Source organism: Balaenoptera physalus, assembly GCF_965194825.1.
Source record: "Balaenoptera physalus genome assembly, chromosome: 6".
Lineage (NCBI taxonomy): Eukaryota > Metazoa > Chordata > Mammalia > Artiodactyla > Balaenopteridae > Balaenoptera > Balaenoptera physalus.
In genome coordinates this window covers 63792422-63818025 of record NC_138885.1, presented here as the reverse complement: position 1 = coordinate 63818025, position 25604 = coordinate 63792422, and the positions used below count along the sequence as shown (strand labels likewise).

General features: G+C 41.4%; 1 protein-coding gene across 1 annotated transcript in view; it reads right to left on the bottom strand.

Moving 5' to 3' along the window:
• Positions 1-24505, bottom strand: part of MYO3B (myosin IIIB) — a 638187-nt gene extending 613682 nt beyond the window's left edge. Inside the window, exon 1 of the mRNA XM_082465327.1 lies at positions 950-24505. The gene's annotated coding sequence lies outside the window, so the exon portion shown is untranslated. The remainder of the gene's footprint in view (positions 1-949) is intronic.
• Positions 24506-25604: the final 1099 nt, after the last annotated feature.

Genomic DNA, 25604 nt, shown 5'->3' with positions numbered 1-25604 from the left:
ACTTCACAAATATAATTATAATTAATAAGCACTTTTTATGAACAATCAATAAGTCTGGTCAGCTCTATTCTAAAAATACATTCCTGAATCCAGATACCTGTCACCACCACCACCAGGGCCACCACAAGCCCCCAAGGAGCCTTTTGGGCATATTAGAAAAAGGACCCCTCACCACCTCTGCCAGGCCCCTCCATCACGGCACTACCTGCAGCCCTGCCACCTCCTCCAGGGGTCCAAGCCACCCAGGTCCCCCACCTGGACCACAGTCACGGCCTCCCTTCCTGTCTCTACTGTTCTTGCTCCCCGTCCCCAACAGTCTGTTCCCCACTTAGCTACGAGCAAAATCTGTTTTTAAAGTTACACCAAATGCTACTGCGTTTAGAACAGGATCCCACCTCCCGCCACGGCCCACAAGGCCCTTCATCGCCTAGGGCGTTTTCCCTCTTTGACCTCGAACTCTCATCACTGGCGCGTCGTCACCACCACCTCGCTGTCCCGCTGTCCCCTCGGCAAGCGGAGCTCACCCCGCCAGAGGCGGTAGCTGACGGGAAGCACCCCCTGTCCCCTCGGCAAGCGGAGCTCACCCCGCCAGAGGCGGTAGCTGACGGGAAGCACCCCCTACTCCACTCCCGCGGGGCAAGGCGGCGACCTCCTTCCCATCACTCACGGCTGTGCTCGCACGTCTCGTCCTCAGAGGAAGCTTCTGGAACCACCCGGTTTATTGCGGATCCCAAGGGGTGAGAGGGAGTGTGCCAGATGGGCTGGGGTCCGGGGAAGAGTCACGCTCAGAGGGACGGAGGTCGGGGTTGCAATGGGTGCAAGCAGGAAGATCGCCGCTACCTTTTGTGGGGACCCCTGAGCAGCCCCGGGGGGACCTCGTACAGAGCCCCGAGCAGCAGAAAAGAAAGTGAAAAATTGGTTCGTGTGCTTTTCAACCGTTGAGTCTTACCTGAGACCTCGGGTTGGGCAGAAGGTGACCCTGTTGGGCGACGGCACGGGGAACGGCCCAAGGGGATCCCCGCCGACGAGCGAGGGAAGGAGGCCGGAAGAAGCCGGGTCCTAACCGGAAGTTCTCCCCTCTCCCGCGCAAGGCGGGGCTGCTGCTGCGCAGTGGCTGCTGAGCAGCGGAGCCAGGTGAATTCCAGAGCAGGAGAAACAAGGCCTTTCTCCTCTTGGGTGGTGGAAAGTGCACTCAACCGGAAACCAGGAGACCTGGTCTGGAGAGGCAAGCTCGTATTTTTGGAATCCTGCCAAATGTCTTAAGTCTCTTCACCTCTTTGTGCCTCAGTTTCCTCTTCTGAAAAATGAGATGGTTGAACTAATCACTGTTTTCCGAAGTCTGCCCCAGGCACCGCTCACTGAACTTGCTCAAACCCAGAGCTGCTGACACCTGATCTCCAGGGGAGAGACCAGGAATGGATGTTTGACAGAGCTCCCTGGGCGAGTCCAGTGATGTCTAGGTTTTTCTCTAAGTTCCCTTCCCTAGCGTTCTATGAATTTTAAACCTTAAACCTATAAAAATACTCGGAGAAAAAAAGAATCATGGCATAATTGAATTTATCTACTATCGTTCAAATCGTCGTTCCCAAATCACAAAGCAGTCACGATGTTGCAGGCACTAAGGAACAATACACACCCACAGCTATGACAAACGATTAACTAAATGCTCAGATTTTTCACTTCCTCACCAATGTATGGGGAAATTTATCTTAGCTTTAGATGCCTTAAACCTGAGTGAAATACATTAAAAGCAACTGCAAGTTACTGATGACTAATGCCCTTCAATTTGGCCTCAAGCTGAGAAATTCTGTGCAGAAATAAAGTGGTTTATAATCCCACAGGTCCATTCTATTATAAACTGCAGGTGGCAAATCAAGTGGCTATGAACTATGCTGTGTGTGTGTGTGTGTGTGTGTGTGAAAAATCAATACTCAAGGAGGGTATTTCTGCGCTCCTTTAGTGGGAATTTAACAGCCCAGACAAAAGGCAGATGCTAATCTTGAGGACCCAGGAATCTGGGTGGTGCCTGACAAGGGTCTCAGGCCAGAGTAACTGTTACCCCCCCTCTCCTGCCCACCAGCCAGGGCAGCTGCACCTGCCCTTTGCAGAAAAGCAATTGAAAGCAAGCACAGAAGAAAGCTGGAAGGAAAATAACTGCAACTCACATTGATGACCTATTTTCTGAATCCGGCTTATCTGAGATTGGATTGTCATTCTTCCAAAAAACAGCCGAACACTTCAGGCTCAGGAAATGGCGTCTTTGAGGAAAGCATGGACCAGAATGTACAACACATCGTCACCAGAGGACTTTCTTCCAACCCAGGTTCCAAGTGGTGTAGCTTCACAGGGCTATTGTGGGAGCGGCTGATAAATCTACCAAATCCTTGGGGGTGCTTCACTATTAGCCAAGATTAACGTGATGCTAATTGGTAATGAACCTGATCTATTTAGTGTCTCCTACCAGCATAAGCAGCAGAATCAAAACCATCCTCCCAGGCTCCAAGTGCACATCCTGTAATATTTCCAATGTTGTATTCCTGCAACTTCAAGCTGCAATGCCCCTTCATTCCAGACATTGCACAATCAAGCTAATCATCTTTTTCTGAGTCAAGGGCTCAGTCAAGGCCTGCAGGCAGGTTCACTTTTCTGAGCTGCAGTTGCACCTGGGGGAAATGCCATGAGTTTCTGAATTCCTGAAGAAAGAAAAGTGACTGTTGAACAGCATTCAGCAGCATGCTCTGGGCTAAAAGGAGAGAGGGGAAGCTGGGAACAGGAAGGCAGGGCCTGCCTACCTGCCTGCAGCGAGCTTCTTTTCTGGCCAGCCCAGGTGACACGCAGGCCCTTGTGAAATAGCTGAAGACTGCAAAGCGGCAGGCAGCAAGAGCAAATAACCTTGGATTACCTAGATCCATAAATTGTGAGGAAGAGTCTCTTCAACCCAGGACGAAGACCCCAGGGGAAATGCTTCCTGGAGCAGATAAATTTAAGTACAGTTTTGAAGGAAAAAGTGAACAGGATTCATGTAGATGAGGCAGGAAGGAAATACAGGGCCAAGAAACAGCTCTCAGAGGATGCAGATGTAAGAGTGTAGTTTAGAGAATTCTCATATTATAGCTTGTAGAATCATAACGTAGCTGGACTGAACTGATTGATCATCCCATCTATTTGCTGAATGACTAAATGGGTGGATGGATGAATGAATGAACAGGATACAAAAAAGAACAGATTCCAGTAGAAGGGTCACAGACATAATCGAGAGATGAGTCAGTATACAGAAATCAGTTGATGGCAGTTTTCCGGCAGCCTGGAGGGCTAAAATTTGAATCCAGAGGTGATAGGGAGCCACACCAGGTTCTTAAGTAGTGGGGTGAAATTGGAAATTTTCTTTGAGAGAGATTCCTGGCAGTTTTCACAGGAAAGAGCAGAACAGGAAGGCCAGTAACATACAGTTTCAAAGGTCATTGACAGCCTGCCCAGGCACCAGCGAAGGAGGACCTGCTAAAACATCTTTACCAGGATTTTCCCTGGGCCCTTCCAGACGACAGCACCCCAGTAACTTATCCTGCCTTCCTTCCCCTCCTCCCCACCCCCTACCACAGCCCTGACAGTACTTGTTAGCTCAAAATGGACCGTCTGAAGGAAGGGACATGCTCCTGCAAATGGCTGAGAGCCTGATCGCCTCCAGTTGAGTGTTTTCATCTGAGAAACGAGTTACAGCTCATTCCCCGTGTGAGCGCAGTAGCGACAACCTGACAGCCATTTGCATAATTTCTCTTCTGTAACAGGCTTCAAAATAACAATAGGCGAACTAGATAGAATCTATTAATTTTAAATGTGCTTGAGCTGCTAGCTTTCATGGAGCTAGCTATTAAAGCACCATAAACATTTTAAATCCACAAATAATGTAGTGTATCATTTGTTCTCTCCAAGGAGGCATTTGGGGAGATTTGTGTTACTATAATTATCAACTGATTTGATTCTGGGATTTTGATGGCCCCTTGTTTTTGGAGGTACCGATAAGGCTGGAAGGTAGCTTGCTTAGAAAGTTCATCTAAGAGTGGGAGAAAAAAATGGTATCAAAAATAATATAATGCGGGGACTTCCCCGGTGGTCCAGTGGTTAAGTGCTTCCAATGCAGGGGGCGCAGGTTTGATCCCTTCTGGGAACTAAGATCCTACATGCTGCGTGGCACAGCCATATATATAGATAATGGTATCAAGATAACAACAATGATGTAATAATATGGTATCAGGAATAAGATACACACACATCATGTCAGCAATGACTCAAGAACCCAGAAGCAAAAGAATGTCATAGATGACTTTTGCAGGTGCTGACATCACTACATGGTCTGCAACGCTGCGACAGGGACTGTGCCTGCCTAGGCCACCGTTATATATCCCAGGCTTAACATAGTGCCTGGTATGTGGCTATAATGTTGAAAGATGTGACCAACTGGATGAATGAATAAGTGAATGAAGAATGAATGTGATTTCTTTACATAATAAAGGCAATTAGGATATGTAAGAAATTTATGCATAAGATTTATTTTTCAAAATAGATGGAAACAGCAAAAAATTTCAGCATATTCATTCATAAGCCTATGTGCCCACATGTTTGCACAACTGCACACACACGTCTCAAGTAAAAACACCTTCAGAAGGTAAGGACATCAAAAAGAAGGACTTTAGTTTTTAATTTTTTTATACGGCAGAAACATTTCAAAACTAGCAAAGCATTTTATAGCATTTTGAAATGAATTACCGCCGGTTAACATTTTAGTCTCCCCAGTGCATTTATGGAGTGCCAGGCACTGCATTTGGTGGCTGAAGAATTGCCAAGGAAGGAAAAAAAGAGCTAACTTTGGGGTTTCTTCCCCTGGATAATTTTTCCCAAGAATAGGTTTTATGTTTTATTCTAAACAGTTGCATTTTTGGCAGGACCAAAATAATCCATTTTCTGCTCTATTTTAATATCCACATTTTCATTTCATGGGTTTTACCCCTCAATTCCAAATGACATTCTAAGTCAAGTGAGAACTTAACCAAAGTCATCAGCTGGTACTTTTTTAAAAAGATAGATCTTAATGGTAAAAGGAGATAGGCTCTCTGGATATTAAGTCTGTCCTGAATGCAGCAGCCATCGAAACACAGGGCAAACAATGTGTTCAATTTGAGATGTTTTTAATTTGGGGGTCTGGAGTTCACCTGTTTTACCACACACACACACACACACACACCAGGTACACAGAGCTCCCTTGTGTGTGTAAGGACATGAGAGAAAGAATGGCTGAAGAAAGAGGCGGACTGAGGACTGTGGTTTTGATGTGGGTCATGTTCCCAGGGGGCCGTTCCTATACTTTTATCCTCTTGTCTATGTAAAGGACCATCTTCCTGCATCCTGAATGCTGTGGAATTTACTATGATGTTGCCATTCTACGGCCCCAATCATATTTTGGATAACACCATGTTGAAATCCTTTGGTATTCGTATTTTTAAATTAATCCTTCTAACACGCCCTCTAATCAAAGCATGGTTCGATCCAGTCTATGAGCACTCAGTGTGCCGTGGTGTGCCGGGTCCTGGTGATGTAAAGCAGACCCCTTGTGCTCAGGGGTGTCACAGAAAAGGTGCTGTGGGAGCCCAAGACAGAGCTAATTCAGCCCAGGCGGTGCCTCTCCAACTTGGTTGCACGTTGGAATCACCTGGGGAGATTTAAAAATACTAATTCCTGGATCCCACCCCTAGAGATTCCGATTTAATTGGTCTGGAGTGTGGTTTTGAGCGTCAGCAGTTTTCAGACGTCCCAGATGAGTCTAATGTGCTGCAACGTTGAGAATCGTCGCTGCTGGGCAGTGGTCTCAAATTTTAGGGGGCATCAGAATCCCCTCGAGGGCTTGTAAAACACGGATTGCTGGGTCCCAGACCCAGAGTTTCAGACATTAGTTGCGAGGAAGAGCCCCGGAATGTGCATTTCTAACAAGGCCCCAGTTGATATGGCTCCTGCTGACCAGGGACCACACTATTCTGGGAGATCAGGTCAGGAGGGGCGCTAAAGGGATGGGGGAGAAGGGAGCATTCCAGGCAGAGCAAAGACCCAGAGAAGAGAGTGCCCAGGGGAACCACACATTCCAGGAACTGAAAGATTTGTTCTATGGCCAGCGTTTAAGAAGCAAGGAGAGGGTCACGCAGGTCAAGGCTGAGAGATAGGTGGGCACGCACCCTGTTCCTGCCATCCCTGGTTTTGCCTAAGGAGAAAATGACTCCACGAGGCAAAAGAGTTTGTGCCCTTCATAGGGACTGGCCCCAGCAGTTGTACAATCAATAGCCCACTTAAGTCTCAGGTTATTAAAAATCCAGGCTAGCTTGTCATTAAAAAGGATTAATACCCTGTGCAGGTATAACATTCTACAGCTTTCAGGACACTTTTGAAAATGTTATCTCACTCAGTTCTTACAGAAGTTCTGAAAGGCAAGAAGGGCTGGCACTCCTGTCTTCGCTTTGCTGGCAAGGGAAAAGGAACCAAATGATGGGGCCAGGTCTCAAACCCAAGCATTCAGCCTCCTGGTCTGGTGATCTTCTACAGTTCATTACCCTTCAACTTTAAATCCTACCCCCAAATGGAGAAGTCCAGTCCCCTAGGAAAGTTGTCCTCAAAGTGCTAAGAGAAGAAAAAGAGAAGTAAATCAGCTCTCCACAGAGATTAGGTAACATATATGCCAGCTTATAGAATTTGTACATGTGTCACCATAGAATGTTCCAGAGGGCCTTGGACAACTATTTGACTCCAGAAATTCAGTCAGATATAAAGTTGATTTAAAAGAGAGCTAAGATGTTTTTCATCCCATTCTAGATGACTTTCTTAGGCACTGGTCCTGAAATTTGAGTAGCTGCCATAAGGGGGCTGTGATGTTTAAGTACTGTCTACTGTAAGCCAAAGAGCTGGGCTTTCCTAAACTATGGATAGCTGAGAGACTGCATGAATATAATGAGCAATTCAGGGACTTACTGTTTTATTGCTTTTTTGTGTGTCCAAATTAATACTCTTTTGAAAAGACTGACTCCTACTTTACCTTTTGCATCCTTTTTAAATTTAAGAATGTGTTATTTCCTTTTCTCTGGTTATAAAGTAGTACATGTTTGTAGGCAAGATATTGGAAAATACAGGAAAAGACATAAGTGAAAATAAAATAAGCCATAATCTTGCCCCCAGCATTATCAATGTTTTAGTATCCTTCCTTCAGACATTTTTTAAAATGCATGTGTGTGTTTACGAAAGTTGACTATCTACTGTTTGACATTTGATTTTTTTTAAAAAAAATATTACACTAGTATGGTTCTACATCATTTAACTATAACTGTGATTCTTAAAAGGGAATATGCCCACTATCAGAGTATCAGAATCACCTGAGAAGGTTCTTTTCAAATCACAATTTTTTTCCCAAGCTACATCCCAACCAATCCCACCCTCAAATTTAGACTTGCTGGTGGATAAATGCTGTTCAGATGAGGGAGAACATCACGTGCCTCTCATATGAGAACCGCCAGTCTACATATGTTACTGACCACTTCTCTTTCCATTATGTGGCTCCACCAAAACGTATATAACCAATCTCCTGTGAACATTTTGTTGTTTCCAATTTTTCCACATGTAAGAACTATTACAACAACATCTTCAAATTCTTGAACGAATCCTTGTATACATACCTGGTGATTTTAGGCTAAAGTCCTGGATGTAGAACTGCTGGATCAAAGGAGTTCAATATTTCTAAGGTTTATGCAGAGCTTTGGGGGGAAAGACATGGCACAGACTAGAGAATGATCAAAATAAATAGAAACATTTAAATATATTAAGAATTATTTCTCACACTGAATGAGTTGTTTTCAATCACTAGTTCTTCTAAGTAAAAAGCAACCGTAGACTTTCCTATTTCTTACTTAGGTATCAGAACCCTCTAGATTTCATGCATGCACACAGCTCCAGGGAAGCTCTCAAATCAACCTCCACTGTGACTTCAGAGATGCTCTGGCCTCTGAAGTCTTGACTACCTGCTTATGCCGTCTCAGGAAGACCCATTAATTAGCCTTCTTAATTCTCCTAAGTACGTCTGACAGTGTCTAGCTGCCTATCCAGGCTCTTCACTGGGAAACCTTCAGCTCCCTTCTTTCAAAGTCACAGTGGAAAGGCTAACTATGATGATATGCACGTCTGCACACACACAGCCCTACACTTGTTATTTTTTTTCAGTCAGGAAAGGTTGCCTTGGCAACCATCTACATCACTGCCTCAGCGCCTCCTGCTCAGTAAGTCCCTGATATTAGCAAAGAACAAGACTCTTTCTCTGGAGATTTTACTGCTTTTTTTCCCCCCCAGAGTATTTCTCCACATGGGCAGGAATTGTGGCTGTCTTGTTTACCATCAACCGCTGATCTCCCAGTGCCTGGCAATAGTTCTCAAAATATGTCTGCTAAATGAATAGATCTGATTTAGCAACCTCCCTTTTGTATGTAAGAAGTGAAATTCATAAGCACTTTGAATATTTAAAAACAAACTTGACAAAACAGTTTGCAAATAGCCACATGGTGTTTTCCTCACAAGAGTTGTTAAGAATGAAAATATCATAGTTCCTCTAATTTGATCTGAACCATATCAGCAACATACCCATTAGAAGTAACTTGTAAGAACTGAATACATAGTAGATGTACTATTTCCCCAACCAGATTACAAAGTGGGAACTGTTCTTACCATGATTGCTGAGTATGACTGGGGAAGTTGTACACTGCCCAAAGTCAGCCAGCCAAGGAGACGAGTGGGAGCCAAAATCTAGCTCAGGCTCTGCTCGTCAACACATGTGCCCTGGCATGGGGCTTCATCTACCCAGAGAAAAGGGAAACTTTTTCTAATGATCACAAAGGCACCGTCACTTACCAAGTTGTATGGCATTTTGTAATTCACACAAAAGCACTAGATGGGTTCTCTGTTTCTTACATTTATTCATATTCCTCAAGCACATGTAGCAAAGTCCTTAAATATTGCAGGTGCTCCATCAATACACCTCAACTAGACTGAGTATGGTGCTAATTGATAATTCATAATTTTATTAAAACTATTCTGAAGGGGGAAAAATCCCAGCAGAACAGTGGTTCACTCATTTGGGATCAAATACCATTTTAGCAATTGAAGAGAATTCAGAAAACATGTCCTTCTCATTTAATAGGAAAAAAGAGGCTCAGAGAGTTGTCTAGATTACTGGACTCTTAGAATAGCACTCTTAGAAAAAGTCAGATATAAATTAAATTTTCCACTAATCTAGGCCCTAAAAAGCTCCTCCGGCAGGACCAGCCCTCAGTTCCCAGCTAACCAAGTCTCATGATAAGTGAGCAGCCTTGCAATTCGACGGGGGGCTTTGAATTCCAACTGGATTGTTATATTGCACGAATTATTTCTCATAACATCAAGATATTCTCCTAACTTTCAAAATGAACTCTGATAGAAAAGAAATAAATCAAACTTTTATAAGATCTAATAGATGTCAGAGTGTTCATTCCTTGACAGGAGTTCCAATTCTTTTTTTGAAAAAAAGATTAATCATCAAAGCAATTTAGTATAAAATTGAAGTTCCTCATTTATATTATATTAAATTTATATTACTTGCCACTTCTATCAACTCTAAAGGAGTCATTTTCTATATTGAATTATTTATATTCTCTTGTAATCAGATATCTGATAAACTTTTAAACATTTATACATCCACCTAATTTAAAGATAAGTGAACTAATACTGAAAATGAAATTCCGCCTGTCAGAACTCAGGGCACTACAGAATTTCTGCATGTCTGTCTGTCTATCTACTTACCTGAATCCCTACACATACACCTGCATAGCATGTACCTGATCATTGTTAAATGAATGATGAATAAACGTAATAAATACTGTGACTTAAGATGGCAAGTCACATAATGTCCACAATAGTAGAGAAAGTAATATATTACCACATTATTTCAGCACTCCATGAATTTTTATGTAGCCTACCTTGTTTGTTATTGCCATTTCTATAGAAAACTCTTAACAGTGTTGGATTTCTCCTATAGTATTAAGACTCTTATAATACAAGCATATTTTAATTTGGTATCAGCCATAAGAATTCCTAATCAAGATATGAGCTTTCAAAAGAGAATTAAATTTACTCCTTTAAAGTGTCAAAAGAAGATAATGTATGTATTGCTTAACTGTTCTGCCTTTCTGTATTAGTTTCCTATCGCTGCTGTAAATTACCACAAACCTAGTAGCTTAAAATAACATAACCTTACAGTTCTGGAGGTCAGAAGTCTAAATATAGGTATTATTGGGCTAAATTTGACGTGATGGCAGGGCTACGTTCCTTCTGAAGGTTCTATGGCAGCAGAGGATCTGTTTCTTTGTCTTTTCCAGCTTCTAGAGGCCACATGCATCCCTTGGCTTGTGGTCTCTTCTCCATCTTCAAAGCCAGCAGCATAGCATCTTCAAGTCTCTCTCGGACTATGACCCCTGACTGACCTGCCCCCCTCTTTCTCTTATAAGGATTTTTGTATTTACATCAGGCCCACAGATAATCCAGGTAATATTCCTATCTCAAGATCCCTAATTTAATCAGTCTGCAAAGTCTCTTTGGCCATGCAAGGTAACACAGTCACAGGTTCTGGGGATTAGGACATGCACATCGGGGTGGGGGCGTGGCGTGGCGCATTATTCTGGCTACCACCTGTTCTAAAACGGTGGCTGGCATTTAGCAGCGAGCAGTGCCCTGGGGAGGCAGCCTAGAAGTAATGAATGAAACACATTTTGGGAGTGAAGGAAACGAGTGTTTGAATCCTGGCTTTGGCCACTTACTAGCTATAGGGCCTTGGCCAATATATTCAAACCCTCTGAGCCTCAGTTGTTTTTCACTTGTAAAATGGGACCACCGTACATACTTCATTTTGTTGTTATAAGGATTAAAGAGAAAACAAACATAAAGCATCTAGCTCCCAATCCACAGTGGGTGTTGAATAAATGTGAGTCAATTCCTCTCGCCTATACATTGAAAGGGCACAGCAGCATTAAAGCCAGTTACATGCTGATTTGTATTATACTGACATGAGGTTAATTACTATTAAATTCAGTGTAGAGAGGATTTCTCTGGCCCAGAAAGTTAAGGATGAACAGTCCATTTTGGGCTTTCTCTGTTAGCCAACACTGTTAAATACCAGCAGGGCTGCTTGAAAACCTGCTCTACTCAGTAGCTTAAATGTCAACCTGATTTAAGACAATGGAAAGGATTTCTCTTTATCTCCGATTCTCAATTACCTCCTAGGAAAGATGCTTATAGCCAGGAGTCACCAAATCATGTTTTAAATCTGTAGAAAATGATGCATTATGGAGGAGTTCATATTAGAGGGCATTTAAAAATGCCAAGTTTCTAAATAATTTTTATTATACTTTTAAAATTGAGAAGTTATATATGCACAGTATATGTTGAGTTGACAAAACTGACCAAAGAAAAAAATGCAATAACTATTCGAATGTCATCAATTGGGATGTCATGGATAAAGCATTAGTTTTGGAGTTAGATGACTGTGATTATCAGGAGACCCATGTCCAAGTCCTGCCTATACCACTCCCTGCTGTGTGACCTCAACTGGTTCACATTACCTCTCTGGGCCTTATTTATAAACTCACAGGATTACTACAGGGATTAACTAAGATTTTAAATGTGAAACCACTACAGATGGCCACCAGCCACCCATGGTGTATAACTTATAGCCCCTCCAGTAGACTAACAACTCCAAAGAAAGGTCCTAGGGAGGATTCTGATTGGTCTTGCTTGGGTCATGTGTCCTTTATTATCCAATAAACCAGTAAACATAAGTAAGTATTTCCCTAGGTTCTGTGAGCTGTTCTAGCAAGTGATCTAATCCAAGGAGGAAGTCATGGAATCTCTGATTCGTGGCCAAGTCAGACAGAAATTGTGGGTAACCTGGGGATCTACTACTTGTGATTGGCATCTGAAGTGAGGCTGGGGTGCAGTCCTGTGGGGCTGGGCCCTTAACCTGCGGGGTCTGCACTAACTCTAGGCAGTTAGTGTCAGAATTGCTTGGTGTGGAAAACTTACACATCTGGCATCAGAAGTATTGTGAGTGTGGTTATAGTACAAGAGTAAAGGAGAAACAGAGAGTTTTTCCAAGTCACTACCCCAAGTGAGGGCTCTCCAATCAGCTGCACAGGGGGAACCTGTCCTAGGAAAAGCCCAGTGCAATACCCCAGATAGTCATCTATGGCCTGCTTTCTCTTCTTTCTACCAATCCTATTTCCAAGACTGGGCGGGGTTTCTCTTTCACTTCTGAGAACTTGATCGAACACAGCCTTGTTCTGCATCTAAAATCCCATATCTGCACACTACCCTCTCAGAGACGTACTCCCATCCTTCCCCCTTAACTGAGATGGACCTGGAATTGGACTGGAATTTTCCATTGCCTTTTGGCCTGGGTGTTCTAACCTGTTGGCCACTGGCCTTTATCTGGGATGGGGCCACTACTTCTGCCCCAGGGTTTTCCTTACCTGCTTAAGCTCACACTCATATTCCCTGCATGCCTTGTAGGCTATGTTACTCCCTTCCTGGAAAATATTCTTGGTAGGAAGATTAGTGGGGGTCCAGAGTTTCAAAGAAAGAGTGATCAGTAGTCTTAAAGGCCACCAGAAGACTGGGGACCAGGAAAAGCCATTCGACTTAGCTAGTGGGGGCTAAAGGTAGCTTTCAAAGAGACTAAGCAACTGAGGCAAAAGACACATCGCAGGAGTGAAGAACAGAGGAGCTGTAAACCGCTTTTCTCCCCCAAACTCATCAATGACAGGAAGGGAAAAATAGGATGAAGAGAAAGGGGGGAGCCATATGGTCAACTGAAACTTTTTCTCAAGGTAGAAAAATACCTAGAGATATTTTCCAGCAGAGAATAAAGAAATAGAATATGAAACCAAAGTCTAAGGTGCAATAAAATTTCCCTCTTGTTGATGAAATATTTCTATTTGTCATCAAGAATTAATTTCACTTTCCAAAAGCTTTATTGAGCCAGTAAAGCGTATATAAATATAGGTACTCTTTCACATGGATTTTTGGAATTTGAAAAGCTAATACCTGCAAATCCTTCTAAAATTATAAGCTTTGTAGGACTCTCTGACCCCTTTTGGTTACATTCAATTGGCATGAAAAGCAGTAATTGAAGTACTAAGAATCAATTAACAGTGATCTGGCTGATTGTCATTACACCTTTAATTAGCAGGATTGGTTTCAGTATCACAGTGCAATGGTTGGTGGCTGTAAATGAATTGATTGCCCAGCCACCAGCTGACATTTTGAAAACCTTGATACATCATCACTTTTTTCTGCTACTAATTAAGATTTATATCTTCCACTGTATTAATATTGCAAACGCCTTTGTGATGAAGGCAGCATTTTTCCACTGCCTTTGTGTCCATGGGTCTCATGGTTACAGTGTAGACACTCTGGGACCACAGACTTGTAAACTCCACCCCAGGACTCAGTTCAAACTGGATCCTCCGCTGATTCATCCAACAGATATTTATAAAAGGACGACCACATGCAAATCACTGTGCTAAATGCGAGGGCAAGGGAGGAGGAGAGAAGGGAATACCAAGATAAATAAGGCACTCACCCCGAATTTAAGAAGTTCATCACTTCCGGAGGATACACACAGTGTAGGTACTCACTGTAATACAGTAGGATGCAAATTACAATAGGCTAGAAATAACGTGAATAGGGGCACAGAAAATGGAGCTATTAGTTCTGATTTCCAACAAGTGACTTTTTAAAATGCCTATTGTCACAAAGATTCAAGGGCTCACCTCTAAGTCATAGAACAGGGAAAGGGATTTTTATTGGTTAATTACACGGCCAGTCTGAACATTCGTGAAGAAGCAGCTCATCCATCTCCAGCCATAATTCCCCCTCTGTGGGGAGCAGAGACCAGCATAGCCTGAGCGTGGCTCTGGCTTGGCTTTCCACTCATTGGCCACAGTGCCAGTGCCGGTACCTAGCAGGGCATAACTTCTCACTTCCTCCCAAAGCAGCTCTATGACAACTGTTGCTGATTTAATTATACTTCTACTGCTATATTTAGATCATTATGTATAAGAATAACTTTGAAAGCATTTTTAAAAGCCCTTTTCAGGCCCCACTTTAAGAGATTTTATTCAAACTGATAGCCTAGGTTATTTTGATACTAGAAGTCTCCAAACCAAATTTTGAGAAATATGGCCTAACCCAGCTTTCTAGCTTTACAATTGAGAAAACTGAAGCCAGAGAGGTAAGTGCCCTAGGACGCAGGTAGTGTATAATAACAGCAAAGACTTATATAGCACTCGATACGAGCAGGTGTGTTGCCGGATGTTCTACACATGCACTAGTAGTTCCTTTAATCCTCACAACTCTCTAAGGTAAATATAGGTATCATTTCTTTTTACAGATGAAGAAACTGAGGCACAGAGAGGTGAACTAAATTGCCCGAGGCCACACAGTGAGAAAATAGCAAATCTAGCCTTAGAACCCAGACTACCTGACTTCAGAACCCACCATAGTCACTACCCCACTGGGCAAATGTGGGTCAGAACCCAGGTCGTCTGACTCCCAGGCCAGGGTCCCACACCGCATTACCTTGAAAGCTGTGATTCTCAAGTAAGGACTTGTATGTTCTTCTGTTGGCCACTGAGAGCTCCGGTGGTTTTTCCTTCTGGGAAGAGCTGGCTTGTTTTGGAGACTCGCCCACATCACTTTTCTTCCTCTGCAACATTCTACACTTCTCTTTGCTTAGAGTATCTTGAGAATCAGAGGAGCTCAACTTCAGAGCTACAAGTAAGCTTCGCTTTAACTGATACATTTTTTGGGTAGTTAAACTGATGCATCCATTAGCAGTTCTGGTAGGGCCAGGAGGAAAAGATATCGCATATCCATCGCTGAGTGTGTGCTGAATATGAGAACCCCCAAATTATACTTCCAACTTTGCCTCAACATTGAAATTTTCATTTCTTTTCTGCCTGAACTGACTGAGAGTCCAAACTTCACATGGAAGAGTTTGGAAAAGAAGTTCCAGGTCATTAAGAAGAAAGGATAGGAAGCTGGGTTGACAGAAATAAGTTCCAAAGCACAAGGTCCTGACTACAGATTCAAGTGCACCCATCTGCACGAGAGAATAACCTTCATGAGACATTTCTCTTTATGACTCTGCTGTTTGGAATCTCTGGCAGGCTGTAACATCAATTAAGCAAAGCTTTTTATTTCTGAGTCCCTTCATTAAAAAAAAAACACAAATTCTCCCTGGTCTCCTTAGTAAGCCCTTTCTTGCTGCTTTGTTGCTTGGTGTGATAGCCAAAGGTTCCCTTTCCAGCTGGGTCTGCAGCTCTGACTCAACTGCCGACTACTTCCTGACGTTCAGAAATCTCATCTCCAGGTCCCTGTTGTTTTCCTGTGTGAGGCTGATTGCCGGCTCTGGTTCCCAGGAGGCGCCTGGCTCAGCCAAAATGCCAGCTTCCTACCACATGGCCTTGTTCTCAGAACCTCTATCCTTGATCAGCAAACTGCTTCTCCACCAACCTTCTTCACCATGCTGGTCCTGCGCGATGTGGTCATCATGGTAAGTCAGCCAGTGTGTGGTCCTGATGCCAGGGCCATACAGTACAAGATGCAGAGCTCACTTTTGTTGGACTTATGCTTTCACCAGCTGCTGCCCTCTGGATTGTCAGAACTAACAAGTGCAATTGTGGGAATGGTGTTGCCTGGTATTTTACTGCTGGACCAAGCTACAGCAAGGAAAGTGGTTGTTATGCAATGCGGCCTGGGATCTAAGTAGTCTTCACTGGTTTTGCCACATTCAAGGCTTTTGTAGATGCCCTTCATCAGGTGGAGGAAGTTCCCCTCTATTCCTAATTTGGTACAGGTTTTTTTTTTTTTATAATTTAAATTTATTTATTTATTTATTTATTTTTATTTTTTGACTGTGTTGGGTCTTCATTTCTGTGTGAGGGCTTTCTCTAGTTGGGGCAAGCGGGGGCCACTCTTCATCGCGGTGTGCGGGCCCCTCACTATCGCGGCCTCTCGTTGCAGAGCACAGGCTCCAGACGCGCAGGCTCAGTAGTTGTGGTTCACGGGCCTAGTTGCTCTGCGGCATGTGGGATCTTCCCAGACCAGGGCTCGAACCCGCGTCCCCTGCATTAGCAGGCAGACTCTCAACCACTGCGCCACCAGGGAAGCCCCTTTTACAGGTTTTTAATCATGAATCAATGTTGAATTTTATTTTCAAATACTTTTTCTGCATCAGTTGATGTGATCACATACTTTTTCTTCTTTAGACTGTTAATAGGGTGAATTATGTTGATTGATTTTCGAACATTGAATGCCTTACGTTCCCAGGACAAACCCCACTTGGTTGTGATGTATTATTCTTTGTTTATGTGTTGGATTTGACGTGCTAATATTTTGTTGGGGATTTTTGTGTTGGTCATTGGTGTTCCATCAGGATTTTGGTCTGGAATATACTTTTTTGGTACTGCCTTAATCTAGTTTTCATATCAGTGCTGGCCTCATAAAATGAGTTGCGAAGTGCTTCTTCCTCTTCTATTTTATGAAAGAGATAATGTTGGACTGATTTCTTCTTTAAATATTTGGTAGACTTAGCTAGTGAAACCATCTGGTTTTTGGAAGGCTTTTGATTATGAATTCAATTACTTTTGATAGTTATAAGACTATTCAAGTTATCCATTTCACCTTGGGTTAGTTTTGGTAGTTTTTGGTTTTTTGAAAAACTGGTCCATTTCATCTAAGCTGACATATTTATGTGCATAACAACTGAAGCATCATTTCTGCAGCCTCAAGGAAATTAATACTGCCAAATAACCTGAGGAAGCTCTTCCCTAGTTGAGACTCTGATGAGGCCACAGATCCAGCTGCAGCCTGTTGAGACCCTGAAGTAGATAATCCAGCTAAGTCATGCCCAGACTTCTGACTTACGGAAACTGTGACATAATAGATCTTTGCTGTCTTAAGCAAGTTTGCAGTAATCTGTTATGCAAAAGAGAAAGCTAATACAATCTTCACCAGTATGACTATATTTGAAGTGAGTTCTTACAGACAGAATACAGGTGTGTTTAGATCATTTACATTTAATATACTTATTGATAAGTTTGTACTTAGGTCTACAATTTTATTGTTTTCTGTTTTTTAGTTCTCTGTTGTTCTTGTCTGTGTGTGTGTGTGTGTGTGTTTTAAAATTCATTTTGACAATCTCTGCCCTTAATTAGTATTAGCTGGAGTTAGTTGCCTCTTCTCTGCCTTCTTTTGGGTTATTTGAACATTTTTTATTATTCCATTTAAATTTATTAATGTATTTTCTAACTGTATATTTTTGTATAATTTTTTCAGTGGTTGCTCAAGTGATTACAACTTAACCAACATTCCACTTGAAATGATAAAACACAAGTTGACTATGAAACAAAACACTAAGTATGAATTAGTATTACCAAATGGAAAATGATGTAGTGGAATGGAATGAAATAAAAAGAGCCTGTGGCCCATTGTTCCAACTCAATCCAGAATGCCAGAGTATCCAGATGCTCAAAAATAAATTTTCTTTTACACTACCAAGTTGAAAAATATTGAAACCTTTCCTAGATCATTTATCTCATGTATTTATGTTCTTTGGCCAGAGTTTATATAATCAAGAAATTGGGTTTTTTAATGTTTCTTCTCCCTTCCTCTATAGACCCCCATACCCTGGCTAGAGGTGGGGTTTGTGGGGCCTCTGGCACTGTTTTAAAAAGTGATCACAGTTCAGAAGTTGGATCCCAGCAAAGTATCTTTCATCACGGGTCAGTCCTTACTGTGTCTAGCAGACCAGACACACCTACCACTGGAAGTCAATGCTATGAGAAAAGTTCAGGCTAAGACGGTAGTTCAGACTCTCAGTCTGGTGGGTATACTGGAGTAAGCCTGAACCAGCCCTGCAGCTCCACAAAGCCCCAAAGCAGATACTGGCCCATTCCCCATCATTTTGAGTTGCACCAGTACACCTCTCTATTCATCCTCTGTCCTTCACCTGAGTGAAGTAGGGTGGTAGCCATGAGTCCTGGCCACCTCTCCCCTCCCTACAATAATTGTGTTCAGCACCATGCCAAGGATCTCTCAGTCCCTGGGCCCTTAGCATTGTCCTCAATGGTGAAGATGTTAGGATTTCTTGAGACTCCAGCATAGAACAGGTCCACACCGTCACCAGAACAGCAGAAGGTAGTGAGAAGTAACTGAGCAGAGAAGTGCCATGTGTGCAGCCAGAGAGAGAACTGTCCAGAGGCCTCGCCTTGGCCAGACACAGGCAGCACCTGGAGAGCACCATTTGGATTACTGCAAAGTCCTGTGATGGAGGCGACCTTAATTAAGTCCATTTAGATATACTTGAAAGGTGGGAGGGGGAAGGCACAACTACACTTTCTCACTAAATGCTTAGGGAGGTTCTGTTCCAGTTGCTCTTATCTTGTTTCTTCCTCATTCCTTCCCTTTGACTTTAATTCTCTTCCCCCTAGGTCTATGAACACCAAAGAGGATATGTATACAGTTGTGGTATATCATTTACAGAATCCAAGGGACATAAATAATTACTTAGTACTGAAAAGATTAAGCACAAATGGGGAAGCATGATCCTTTATAGATAGTTTTGTCTGTGTGTAAATGGGCAGGCATACACATGGTTGGCATCTTCTTTCCTCTCTCCCCTCCTTCCTTCTTTCCTTCCTTCCTCCTTCCTTCTCTCTTCCCTCCCTCCCTCCCCCCTCCCTCCTTTCTTTTCTTTTCTCCTTCCCGCCTTCCTTCCTTTCCTCCTTCCTTCAATAAATATTAATCAAATATTCACTCCATACCTGGTTCTGTGTTAGGCACTGGGACACTTGTGGTCTAAGAATCATTCTGTAAGAGTTAAAAAACACTACTGCCCATTCTTTCTTTGCATACTTATGTGATTGTAGCTGGGTACATGGTTAGACTGATTTTCCAGTCTCTATTACAGTTATGTGTGGCCATGTGTCCACATTATCCCCCATGGATAATGAGAAGCAATGTGTGACACTTATGACCAAAGCTTTTAAGAAGTAGATGTGTGACAACTAGGGCACCTACCAGGCACCACTGGGGGACCACAGATACCTAAGGGGATGGGAAGAAACCCCAGCGACCGGCTTGCAGGATCGTGGTTCCCAGGCCGGAGGTCAGGCCTGAGCTCCTGTGGTGGGAGCTCCGAGTCCAAACCACTGGACTAACAGAGAACCTCAGACGCCAGGGAATATTAATCGGAGTGAGGCCTCTCGGGGGTCCTCATCTCAGCACCAAGACCTGGCTCTATCCAACTGCCTGCAAACTCCAGTGCTGGACGCCTCAGGCCAAACAACGAGCAAGACAGGAATACAGTCCCATCCATCAAAAAAAAAAAAAAAAAAAAAGATATGACGAAAAAATGTTACAGATGAAGGAGCAAGGTAAAAACCTACAAGACCAAATAAATGAAGATGAAATAGGCAACCTACCTGAAAAAGAATTCAGAGTAATGATAGTAAAGATGATCCAAAATCTCGGAAACAGAATGGAGAAAATACAAGAAATATTTAACAAGGATCTAGAAGAACTAAAGAGCAAACAAACAGTGATGAACAACACAATAACTGAAATTAAAAATACTCTAGAAAGAATCAATAGCAGAATAACTGAGGCGGAAGAACGAACAAGTGAGCTGGAAGATAAAATGGTGGAAATAACTGCCAGGGAGTAGAATGAAGAAAAAAGAATGAAAAGAATTGAGGACAGTCTCAGAGACCTCTGGGACAACATTAAACGCACCAACATTCAAGTTACAGGGGTCCCAGAAGAAGAAGAGAAAAACAAAGGGTCTGAGAAAATATTTGAAGAGATTATAGTCAAAAACTTCCCTACCATGGGAAAGGAAATAGTCAATCAAGTCCAGGAAGCGCAGAGAGTCCCTTATAGGATAAACCCAAAGAGAAACATGACAAGACACATATTAATCAAACTATAAAAATTAAATACAAGGAAAAACTATTAACAGCAGCAAGGGAAAAGCAACAAATAACATACAAGGGAATCCCCATAAGGTTAACAGCTGATCTTTCAGCAGAAACTCTGCAAGCCAGAAGGGAGTGGCAGGACATATTTAAAGTGATGAAAGGGAAAAACCTACAACCAAGATTACTCTACACAGCAAGGATCTCATTCAGATTCAATGGAGAAATTAAAACCTTTACAGACAGGCAAAAGCTAACAGAATTCAGCACCACCAAACGAGCTTTACAACAAATGCTAAAGGAACTTCTCGAGGCAGGAAACACAAGAGAAGGAAAAGACTTACAAAAACAAACCCAAAACAATTAAGAAAATAGTAATAGGAACATACATATTGATAATTACCTTAAATGTAAATGGATTAAATGCTCCAACCAAAAGACATAGGCTGGCTGAATCGATACAAAAACAAGACCCATATATATGCTGTCTAAAAGAGACTCACTTCTGACCTAGGGACACATAAAGACTGAAAGGGAGGGGGGGGATGGAAAAAGATATTCCATGCAAATGGAAATCAAAAGAAAGCTGGAGTAGCAATTCTCATATCAGACAAAATAGACTTTAAAATAAAGACTATTATAAGAGACAAAAAAAGACACTACATAATGATGAAGGGATCAATCCAAGGAGAAGATATAACAATTGTAAATATTTATGCACCCAACATAGGAGCACCTCAATACATAAGGCAAATGCTAACAGCCATAAAAGGGGAAATAGACAGTAACACAATAATAGTAGGGGACTTTAACACCCCACTTTCACCATGGACAGATCATCCAAAATGAAAATAAATAAGGAAACACAAGCTTTAAATGACACATTAAACAAGATGGACTTAATTGATATTTATAGGACATTCCATCCAAAAACAAAAGAAAACACTTTCTTCTCAAGTGCTCATGGAACATTCTCCAGGATAGACCATATATTGGGCCACAAATCAAGCCTTGGTAAATTTAAGAATATTGAAATCATATCAACTATCTTTTCTGACCACAACACTATGAGACTAGATGTCAATTACAGGAAAAAAACTGTAAAAAATACAAACACATGGAGGCTAAACAATACGTTACTAAACAACCAAGAGATCACTGAAGAAATCAAAGAGGAAATCAAAAAATACCTAAAATCAAATGACAATGAAAACACGACAACCCAAAACCTATGGGATGCAGCAAAAACAGCTCCAAGATGGAAGTTTATAACAGTACAATCCTACCTCAAGACACAAGACACATCTCAAATAAACAACCTAATCTTACATCTAAAGCAATTAGAGAAAGAAGAACAAAAAACCCCAAAGTTAGCAGAAGGAAAGAAATCATAAAGATCAGAGCAGAAATCAATGAAAAAGAAATAAAGGAAACAATAGCAAAGATCAGTAAAACTGAAAGCTGGTTCTTTAAGAAGATAAACAAAATTGATAAACCATTAGCCAGACTCATCAAGAAAAAAAGGGAGAAGACTCAAATCAATAGAATTAGAAATGGAAAAGGAGGAGTAACAACTGACACTGCAGAAATACAAAGGATCATGAGAGATTACTACAAGCAACTCTATGCCAATAAAATGGACAACCTGGAAGAAATGGACACATTCTTAGAAAAGCACAACCTTCCGAGACTGAACCAGGAAGAAATAGAAAATATGAACAGACCAATCACAAGCACTGAAATTGAAACTGTGATTAAAACTCTTCCAACAAACAAAAGCCCAGGACCAGATGGCTTCACAGGCGAATTCTATCAAACATTTAGAGAAGAGCTAACACCTAACCTTCTCAAACTCTTCCAAAATATAGCAGAGGGAGGAACAATCCTAAACTCATTCTACGAGGCCACCATCACCCTGATACCAAAACCAGACAAAGATGTCACAAAAAAAGAAAACTACAGGCCAATATCACTGATGAACATAGATGCAAAAATCCTCAACAAAATACTAGCAAACAGAATCCAACAGCACATTAAAAGGATCATACACCATGATCAAGTGGGGTTTATCCCAGGAATGCAAAGATTCTTCAATATATGCAAATCAATCAATGTGATACACCATATTAACAAATTGAGGATAAAAACCATACGATAATCGCAATAGATGCAGAAAAAGCTTTCAACAAAATTCCACACCCATTTATGATAAAAACTCTCCAGAAACTAGGCATAGAGGGAACCTACCTCAACATAATAAAGGTCATATATGACAAACTCACAGCCAACATCATTCTCAATGGTGAAAAACTGAAACCATTTCCACTAAGATCAGGAACAAGACAAGGTTGCCCACTCTCACCACTATTATTCAACATTGTTTTGGAAGTTTTAGCCACAGCAATTAGAGAAGACAAAGAAATAAAAGGAACCCAAATCGGAAAAGAAGAAGTAAAGCTGTCACCGTTTGCAGACGACATGATACTATGCATAGAAAATCCTAAAGATGCTACCAGAAAACTACTAGAGCTGATCAATGAATTTGGTAGAGTAGCAGGATACAAAATTAATGTACAGAAATCTCTTGCATTCCTATACACTAATGATGAAAACTCTGAAAGAGAAATTAAGGAAACACTCCCATTTACCACTGCAACAAAAAGAATAAAATACCTAGGAATAAACCTACCGAAGGAGACAAAAAAACCTGAATGCAGAAAACTATAAGGCACTGATGAAAGAAATTAAAGATGATACAAACAGATGGAGAGATATACCATGTTCTTGGATTGGAAGAATCAACATTGTGAAAATGACTCTACTACCCAAAGCAATCTACAGATTCAGTGCAATCCCTATCAAACTACCAATGTCATTTTTCACAGAACTAGAACAAAAAATTTCACAATTTGTATGGAAACACAAAAGACCCCGAATAGCCAAAGCATTCTTGAGAAAGAAAAACGGAGCTGGAGGAATCAGGCTCCTGGACTTCAGACTATATTACAAAGCTGCAGTAATCAAGACAGTATGGTGCTGGCACAAAAACAGAAATATAGATCAATGGAACAGGATAGAAAGCCCAGAGATAAACCCATGCACATATGGTCACTTTATTTTTGATAAAGGAGGCAAGAGTATACAGTGAAGAAAAGACAGCCTCTTCAATAAGTGGTGCTGGGAAAACTGGACAGCCACATGTAAAAGAATGAAATTAGAACACTTCCTAACACCATACACAAAAATAAACTCAAAATGGATTAAAGACCTAAATGTAAGGCCAGACACTATAAAACTCTTAGAGGAAAACATAGGCAGAACACTCTATGACACAAGTCACAGCAAGATTCTTTTTGACCCACCTCCTAGAGAAATGGAAATAAAAACAAAAATAAACAAATGGGACCTAATGAGACTTAAAAGCTTTTGCACAGCAAAGGAAACCATAAACAAGACGAAAAGACAACCCTTAGAATGGGAGAAAATATTTGCAAATGAAACAACAGTCAAAGGATTAATCTCCAAAATATACAAGCAGCTCATGCAGCTCAATATCAAAAAAACAAACAATCCAGTTAAAAAATGGGTGGAAGACCTAAATAGACATTTCTCCAAGGAAGACATACAGATGGCCAAGAGGCATGTGAAAAGATGCTCAACATCACTAATTATTAGGGAAATGCAAATCAAAACTACAATGAGGTATCACCTCACACCAGTCAGAATGGCCATTATCAAAAAATCTAAAAACAGTAAATGCTGGAGAGGGTGTGGTGAAAAGGGAACCCTCCTGCACTGTCGGTGGGAATGTAAATTGATACAGCCATTATGGAATACAGTGTGGAGGTTCCTTAAAAACTAAAAATAGAACTACCATTTGACCCAGCAATCCCAGTACTGGGCATATACCCAGAGAAAACCATAATTCAAAAAGAGACATGTACCACAATGTTCGTTGCAGCACTATTTACCACAGCCAGGACATGGAAGCAACCTAAGTGTCCATCGACAGATGAATGGATAAAGAAGATGTGGCACATATATACAATGGAATATTACTCAGCCATAAAAAGAAATGAAACTGAGTTATTTGTAGTGAGGTGGATGGACCTAGAGTCTGTCATACAGAGTGAAGTAAGTCAGAAAGAGAAAAACAAATACCATATGCTAATGCATATACATGGAATCTAAAAAAAAAAAAAAAAAGAAAGAAAGAAAGAAAGAAATGGTACTGATGAACCTAGTTGCAGGGCAGGAATAAAGACGTAGACATAGAGAATGGACTTGAGGACATGGGGTGGGAGGGGGAAGCTGGGGCAAAGTGAGAGTAGCATCGACATATATACACTACCGAATGTAAAATAGTTGGCTGGTGGGAAGCAGCAGCATAGCACAGGGAGATCTGTTCGGTGTTTTGCAATGACCTAGAGGGGTGGTATAGGGAGGATGGGAGGGAGGCTCAAAAGGGAGGGGATCTGGGGACATGTGTATGCATATGGTTGATACACTTTGTTTTGCAACAGAAACTAACACAGTATTGTGAAGCAATTATATTCCAATAAAGATCTATTAAAATAAATAAATAAATAAAGTGAATCTCTTACAAATAGAAAAAAAAAAAAGAAGTAGATGTATCTGTTGGTGGGAATGTAAATTGGTGCAGCCACTATGTAGAACAGTAAGGAGGTTCCTTAAAAAACTAAAAGTAGAATTGCCATATGATCCGGCAATCCCACTCCTGGGCATATATCCGGAGAAAACTGTAATTCAGAAAGATACATGCACCCCAACGTTCATAGCAGACATGGAAAACAACCTAAATGTCCATCAACAGATGAATGGATAAAGAAGATGTGGTATATATATGTATGTGTATGTGTGTATATACACACATACACAGTGGAATACTACTCAGCTGTAAAAAAGAATGAAATAATGCTGTTTTCAGCAACATGGATGGACCTAGAGATTATCATACTAGGTGAAGTAAGTCAGAAAGAGAGAGACAAATACCATATGATATCATTTATATGTGGAATCTAAAAAATGATACAAATGAACTTACAAAACAGAAATAGACTCACAAACATAGAAAACAAACTTCTGGTTACCAAAGGGGAAAGCCTGGGGGGAGGAATAAATTAGGAGTTTGGGAGTAACAGGTACACACTGCTGTATATAAAATAGATAACAAAAGAGACTTACTGTATAGCACAGGGAACTAGGAAACTATATTCAATATCTTGTAATAACTATAATGGAAAAGAATCTGAAAAAATATATATATATATATATGTAACTGAATCACTTTGCTGTACACCTGAAACTAATACAACACTGTAAATCAACTATACTTCAATAAAATAATTAATTTATTTATTTATAAAAGAAGTAGATGTGTTTCCTCCATGCTCTTTCCTCTTCTACACATTGGGTACAGGCCAAAATGAGAGGGTGGCAAGGCCCCAAGAGGGAAGGGAAGTAGATTGATGCTCCTGAATCCCCATGTAAAAGAGAGCC